An 8757-nucleotide genomic window follows, 5' to 3' on the forward strand; every position below is an offset into this window, starting at 1 on the left:
GTACCCGAGTCCGTCACCGAAGTCGAACACGAAGTGCTAACAGACATAAATATACTTACTTTCACAGTCCATTTAAAGATTTCCAGCCAGCTGGCTAACTGTGTCATTGTCACCTTAAAAACCATATCTTGAGTTACACAACTCGAAAATCAGTTTCGTGATTTTTCCCTGAAACTAAACTCATATATGCATCTACAAATTTTTTTATAGAATTTTTGGTCGGGCCAATTAGTACATTTTATTAGTTAAAATCTCCCATGTTACAGGGATCGACTACACTGACCTTCGCTCATTTCAACTTGGATATCTCCCTGTAAAGGGCTTAAATACTGATTCCGTTTGTTTCTATAGAAATTAGACTCAAAGATGAATCTATAAATATATGGCATGACTCCTAATTATCTCTGGTTAATTTATAATGAATTTCCAAAGTCGAAATAGGGAATCCAGAAACCGTTCTGGCCCTGTCTCGCGAAAACTTCAATATCTCTTAACATTCTATTCATATGATTGTTTCATTACTTTCCTATGAAAATAGATTCATCAAGGTTCATTTACACAATTTATTCACTATTTAATTCCATTCCTACTATTTTTAGTGATTTTTCACATCCACATCACTGCAGCTGTCAACCTCTGTCTTTAAGGTAGATTTTACCTACTTCATAATTTCCTTGATTCAACTAGCCCTTTTAGCATACATGGCACAAAAGATGATCACGGTTAACCATTCCAAGGGCTAATCGATTCCAAACATTTCCACATCTCTTAATGAACAACATACAAAATGATTATGATACCATGCCAAAGTGTATATAAGCCATTTTCGCATGGCTATCCAAATTTATACAAAATCAAAGGGTCTATGACCAACAAACGAAAGAGTAGTCCTATACATGCCATTTCAAAGTTCAACCAAAATTTGTACCAAAAGGGGCTTTGATAGTGTGGGAGACTTGACCTCCAAAAATCCGAGTCCGATGGTGACGAGCCAAAATCTATAAAACAGAGAACAAAGAAACGGAGTAAGCAATTTATGCTTAGTAAGTTTTGAGCAAGGGATTCCAGCACAACAAAAGCATAGCATCCATATAGCTAAACGGATAATTTCATATGCACACATTCTCAATATCATACTTACTTCACATTACCAACCCTCATGTTCATACACAAAAGATCAACTTAGCCAAAGGCCGGTAGCTCGTTTATCAACTGAGGGAATACTTATTTGTAAGGGCTCAATTAATTCAAAGCACATACGAAACATACCTCATTGCTGGAATTTTGCAAGCGTATTAACTGAAATTTTTACAGCAAGATTGCTCATTCCCAAATCACGTACCTTCGGATTTTATCCAGATATAGCAACTCGCTCAAAAGCCTTCGGGACATAGCTCGGTTATAATAGCTCGCACAAATGCCTTCGGGACTTAACCCGGTTTTGGGAACTCGCACAAATGCCTTCGGATCTTAGTCCGGATATGGTCACTTAGCACAAAGCCTTCGGGACTTAGCCCAGATATCATTCGAATAACCATGCACATTTAACACTAAATCATGACACATTCGTATTTCATTTTCATTAGCAAAACTCAAACACAAGACACTTATCACACTTGCAAATTTCGGCTCAATATCCACACACAAAGAGCATGATTTCGATTTGCTTAAAACATGATCTAATCGAATCATAATTTAAGCTCTATTACTCAAGAACTTACCTCGGATGTTGTCGAACGATTTCGATGGCTATTCGACCACTTTTTCCTTCCCTTTATCGGATTTAGATCCCCTTTGCTCTTGAGCTTAATTAAATAAATAAATCGATTTAATCATTTGAGCATCGAAAAGAGGAACGCAAGGCACTTAGCCCACATTTATACATTAGGCATTAAAGTCACATACATGTGAAATCATGCATCAACTCAAGATATTAACCCACACTCCCTTTTTAGCCGATTGTCCTAACCAAGATAAAGGCATCAATATGCTTGCCTCTAACCGAATGCATGCACACCAATCCATCTCATGTGGCCGAATATGCATGTTGATGTTGAGGCCAATTACATATTTAATACCACACATAAATGGCATACATTTTACTAACTAATGCATTACATATTGTAGCTCAATACGCATCTATCATTTACTTCATAACCGAAACATCATCATAAGTAAATATATACCTTGAGATAGTATATATGTCATACCAATACATCATGTGCAAACATATATACATATAGGTGCAAGGGCCGAATCTCAAGTTGATTATAACCAAATATAAACATATATCCAAAACACAAATCTTACCTACCATGCAATAAGCATAAATCATACTTATGGATATACCATGGCCGAATACATCACAACACCATACCATTTCAATTTTGGTCATGGTTAAACAAAGAACTTAATGTCTCACTCAAAAATGCTAAAAAGAAAATCCAAGAGTCATCAACCCACCATCACATATATCATTAACAAGCTTCATATTTAGCATGCAATGGCATTAACACAAAATCCACCTTGGCCGAATATCATCCCCATGACATAGCAAAGATTTGAACCATGAGCTAATTAGAACTCAAGCTAGCAACTAAAAACATGCATGAATCTCATGGCACAATCTCAAACATACCTTAATCTAGATACAAGTATGGCCAAACCTCCTCCTAATCCTCTTCCAAACCAAGCATGAAGCAAAAACTCCCTCCTTCTTCCTTAAAATTTTCGGCCAAGAGAAGTGAAAAAATGATGAACATTTTTTTTGTTTTCTTTCCTCAACTCACGGCAATGGAGGGATCACACACCTTCTCTCTTTTTTTTCTTCCCATTTCTTTATTCCTAACCTTAGTTTATTGTTTCCTCCCATAATGCACCAACACAACATGTCTATGACATGTTTTGCCCATCCTTCTTTGTCATGGCCGCCACCACTTATAAAAAGAAGGGGTATTTGACATGCAAAACCATTGTTTTGCATGCATGATTCAATTAGTCATCACACATTTCCCTATCCTACTTTCAAAGTTTACTACTAGGTCCTTTTTAGTGAAATTCACATTTATAACCCTAAATCAAAACATCAAAAATGTCACACACGAATTAACACATATTATAGGCATCAAAATGAATATTAAATTATTTTTATACCTCGATTTTGTGGTCCCGAAACCACATTCCGCCTAGGGTCGTTTTAAGGCTGTCACACAATATATTAAATTGTTTGTAATTGATCATGTATGACATGTCAAGCATATAATTGTTTTTCGCTGATAGCTTAATTTATATTAATGTTAGTAAATCGGATGCGAGTATGTCGATTCTGGTTTGGTTTACTCTGGTGACTAATGTGACGTTTTAAATTCGGGTCGGACGGACCCGATCAAGTTTGGGGTGCCACATTTGATGGTATCAGAGCTTAGTTTTGAAAAAAACTTGAAATGTATGAATTGTTTATTTGCTTAGGGTAGGATTTCAAGAAACACATTACCTTTAATTAGGATATTTTACAGATAGTACCTTGGATCACTTGTCGCCAGTCACTCATGGTATGTTTTGTGTCTCTTTTAGTATTTGGGAAATGCCTCCTAAACGAGGGAAAGGTGGTGCAAATTTTCCAATAGATTGTACAATTATTGCACCTCCTGTGCCACCTAAGTCACCTCTGAGATGACATGCACCGGAGGCGGGTGTTGATCCGTTAGTCCAGAACATGATTGGGGTTTTTCAGCTCATTGTTGGTGTTAACCATGCTGTTGCCAATCGGGGTCTACTGCTCGAGTGTTTGAGAACTCTAGGTGGTAAGGAATTCAAAGGTGTGAAGGGAGCTGATTCGACCATTGCTGGGTATTGGCTCGAGGGGGTTGAAATGATCCTTGAGCAGATGGCCAGTATGGACGAGAAGTTGGGTTGCCTCGTGTCCTTGCTTGACAGCGAAGCTCACCACTGGTGCAGCATGGTCCAGAGAGGTACTACTACTGATAAGGTGACATGGGATTTCTTTCTGGAGACCTTTTGGAAGAAATACATGGGCGAGCAATACATAGATTCTCGAAAGAGGTAGTTCCTCGATTTGATTTAGGAGAACATGTTAGTAGTGGAGTACAAGTTGGAGTTTGTGCGTGTAACAGCCCGTTTTTAGGGTTAATCAGAATAGTAGTATCGGGACCACAATTGGACGTTAAAAAATTTATTTTATTATTCTTTTAATATTTACAACATGATATTAGAGTTTTCTGAAATTTTCATAAAGAAATTTTATCGTTTAAGTGGTTAATTCGATAAAAAGGACTAAATTGCATAAAATGTAAAAGTTATGTTCTATAAACTAAAGCTATCAAATAGCTATAGAACTTAAAAGTGAAGGTCCTTATGTGGTAACTAGCCCATTTATGAGATAGTGGATTTTAGTGGAGTGGCATTTGAAGTAATTATTAATGTTTTTAAAGGGTAAAAGGTAAATAGGTAATTAAAGTTAATAATAAATAAAATAAAAGCCAAAATCATGTCAATTTCCTTCATCTTCCACCGAATGTAGATAAAATAAACATCCATGGAAGTATTTTAGGGTTCGGCCCTTGTTTTTTTGAATTGAGGTATGTTTCGAGCTCGATTTTTAATGATTTTTATATTTTTGTGATTGTTGCTTCGTGTTCTAGCTAGCCCATACCCTAATTTCTAAATTTTTTGATGAATTTGTGACTTTCCATTGATGATAGCTTGATTTTTTTGAGAGTTGATGATGGACAATGAATAATTGTTGATAAATTAATATGTTTTGTTAAGTGATTTTTGATAAAAATGTCAATTTTGGATTAAATTGTGAAATATGATAAATTGTGTGGTAAAAGTGTGAATAAATGAAAGATATGAGCTGTTATGAGCATGTATAAAATTTAGCTAGCTTGGGCTATGATGAAATTGATTAAATTTGCATTTTACGAGTTTAAGGACTAATTTGTAACAAGGTCAAAAGTGTAAGGGTAAAATAGTAATTTTACCAAAATATGAATTGGGTTAAAATGAATAGAATATGAATTGAAATAGCTAAATTTGATTGATTAGATCAAGTTAAGCCTCGTACGAGTCTATATTGAGGGAAAAACAAAGTTTCAGACTAGTCGATCCATTTTGACATTTTGATGATCGAGGTAAGTTCGTATGCTAATAAACGTGTTTAAATTGAGATATAAATGTTTATTTATTATTGAATTGAGTTGAATTATATACATTTATTTGACATTGAACTGCTATGAATGTCAAATGAGCAATTATGAGCAAGAATCGACAGAGTTACGACATCCGAAAGTCCCGTACGAACCTTAGGAATAGTATAGGATACGAATGTCATGATATTAGGTTACAAAGATGTGATTTCATGTAAGACCATGTCTGGGGCATTGGCATTGTATTGTGATTACGTGTAAGACCATGTCTGGGGCATTGACATCGTTAATCGATTACGTGTAAGACCCTGTCTGGGATAGTGGCATCGATATGTGATAACATGTAAGACCATATCTGGGATATGGCATTGTACGAGCTTATGTGATTACTGAGTATCCTTAACAATTCCAAGTGTTTCAATGGGCATAGTTAAGACGAGAATTAAAGTACGGTCAGAATAAGAAATACAGATATGTACAGAACCTATGTGAGAATCGAATGAAAGTAAATTGTTGAGTTCATATTGTATTATGTATATTAAATAAGAAAGAATTGTGTATAAGTATGCTTCATGTCAAAATGTATTTATTTGACTATAATGAAGTATGTATTGAATGTTATGTGAGATATGAATTATAATTATTTTAACTAAATATATATATGACAATCGATTAATAGGACCATAACTGGGTTATGGCACGCGAAAGAAAGACCACGACAGGCCTTGGCAATGCATGTGTAAGACCATAGTTGGACTATGACATCGGAAAATCGATGAATTTGTATCATAAGTAATAATAAACCAAAGAGGTTTGATAAGAGTATGGGTGATAAATAGAAAGATATTAGTATAGGTATGTACGGAAAACTACTTAAGTATCGAGTTATATGAAGTTGAGATCTTGCGAATGAGGACATGAATAATTTGATGTTAGCTTATGACTTGATGTTTTAATTTTTAATGATTTATCTATGTCTAATTGTTATATGAATGCTGAGATCATTTTAGGCTCACATACGAACTTACTAAGCTGTAAAACTTACTTTGTGTTATTTTTCTATGTTTTATAGTGTCTCAGATGTTCGCTCGGGTTGGGAGTTAATGGAGATTGTAGCACACTATTCGGCTATTGATTTTTGGTATTTTACACCTTGTGGCTTGTTTTTATGGCATGTATAGGCTAGCGAGTTGATGATATGTTTTAAAGTTTAATATAGTCATGAGATTTGGCTTGCTTTTGTTGGAAATGTTGGTATATATTTGGCCATTTAAGTTGGCTTAAATTATGTGTTGGATAAGTGTTATATGTGATGTATATAATGTCTTGTGTTTTGACATTGTTTGTCATGGTTGTTGATATGACTAAGTGGTTACTCATTTGGTTAATTATTAATACTTGAGGAATGGTATATTATGGTATGATTATAGATGATGATAAGGCGTGTTTTGATACATGATATAGATGATAATTAGATGGGTAAATGCATTTAGTAGTTATATGAGATTGATTATTGTGGCATATTGATTTGATATGTTTTTGAATATAGAATTGAGTAATTGAAATGGTTGTGGATAGATGGCATGTTATATGTATGAAATAGCATATTTTGGTTGCAAAAAAGTGTATTGAAATGGTACCAAATTGGTTGCTATGTGTGCATGAGAGAAGGGTGACAAATTGGCTTTATAAATGGCCTATTTTTGTCCACACGAACTGTAACATCCTTAACCCATATCCGTCACTGAAATAGGGTTACGAGGCATTACCAATCATATCACAAATCAAACAGACATTTATTATATTCCATACTTTGTAATTCATCCATAAGAAAAACTCTTATTTCAGCCAGAAATTTCGAAGCTTTAATAAAATTGCTAATTTTATCATCTAATACATACTTATATTCAATCATGTATATTTAATTAACATGTACTGAGCATGAGACAAAATGATTAAAACATTAGCTTAATATTAAATATACCACTTCATAATCAATACACATGCACATTTTTAAAACTAAATGAGCCATATTACTTAAATATCACTTACATATACGACATGGACATTCGTCAATATGAATAAACACGCTTTACACATTATTTTAAGTAAAAACATCCACATGACTATAATCAAACATTTACATATACTACACTTAAATAAATATCATTTAAGAATAAGCATACCTCTTTTCTAGTCATTAGACCATGCGCATATTGAACCAAATAAAACATATGTATCATAGCAACATTACAACATGACCGAACATACCATAGTTGCTTATACAACATGTGCATATTTACTAATATTAATAAACTATATCTAAACATAGTTACCAAATGACCAAATGTGTAACACCCCTTACCCGTATCCAAGGCTGGAATAGGGTACGAGGCATTACCAAACTTAACCATACACAGACGAAAACTGGGCCATAAAATTTCATTTAATTCAAAACTTTTCGAACACATGCATAGACTCATATTTAAAGACATATAATGTGGCATAAATGAGCACTTACACATCCATAATCATGCAATAACATGTCATTTACTTTAAACATATTTGCTTACCATCCTGTATATAATATATATTCTTACACTAACTAGAACTAGACATGCTAAATCTTACTCTCATTTTATACCATCATAATGTAGTTACCAATTTGTCCATTAAACATCCATATTCAAGGCAACATTACTCATTTCCATTTAATTCATAATCCACTGGCCTACATTTAACTTACCTGATGTATTACAAATCATGCATAACAAACAACGCTAACTATTTTATCACATCAAAACATAGGACATGGCATGATTAATCAAACTTAAAAACCATAATGGATAAGGACCACATCTCATGATCATATACGATGACTCAATGCAGACCGATACATATGGTCAAAGTCATAATAATAATACATATCACAAACCAACTTCCTATACATGCCACTTACTTGATATTTCTAATATTTGAATTAATTCTCCCAAAAATGATAGCTTGATAGTGTGATTTTGCCTCCGACGATCTCCAACCCTGAGCCGAACTGCCAAAACTGAAGAAGTAGAGAGGAGGGGTAAGCTTTACGCTTAGTAAGTCTATATGAAGTTAATAAGCAATTACCCACATTTTTTTAAAGTAAAACATCATAATCGTACAATTTACTCTTGTTCAGGTTAAGCTGTTTTACCGAGTTATAATTACTAATTCATTTATATCTGGAGATACGAGACTCCAAATTAAGTTTTGTTAATTTTCCTTGAAAATAAACTCATATACCTTTCTCCCATAAAATTTCCAGATTTTTTGGTTTAGCAAATTAGTAAATTTTATTCATTAAAGTTTCCCATGTTTTGCTGTCCAATAGTTCTGACCTCTCTTCACTAAAAATTATTTTTCTCATAGTACAGAATTCTGATAATGCTCTCATATATCTTTCTAGAGAATAAACTCATTAAGAATTTTAATAATATAAATTACAACCCATAATTATTTTTATACAATTTTTAATGATTTTCTCAAATCGGAATAGGGGATCACGAAGTCATTCAGACTCTGTCTCACAACAATTTAAATATCTCATAAT

The sequence above is a fragment of the Gossypium arboreum genome, chromosome 10, assembly GCF_025698485.1.
Source record: "Gossypium arboreum isolate Shixiya-1 chromosome 10, ASM2569848v2, whole genome shotgun sequence".
NCBI classification, from domain to species: Eukaryota; Viridiplantae; Streptophyta; class Magnoliopsida; order Malvales; family Malvaceae; genus Gossypium; species Gossypium arboreum.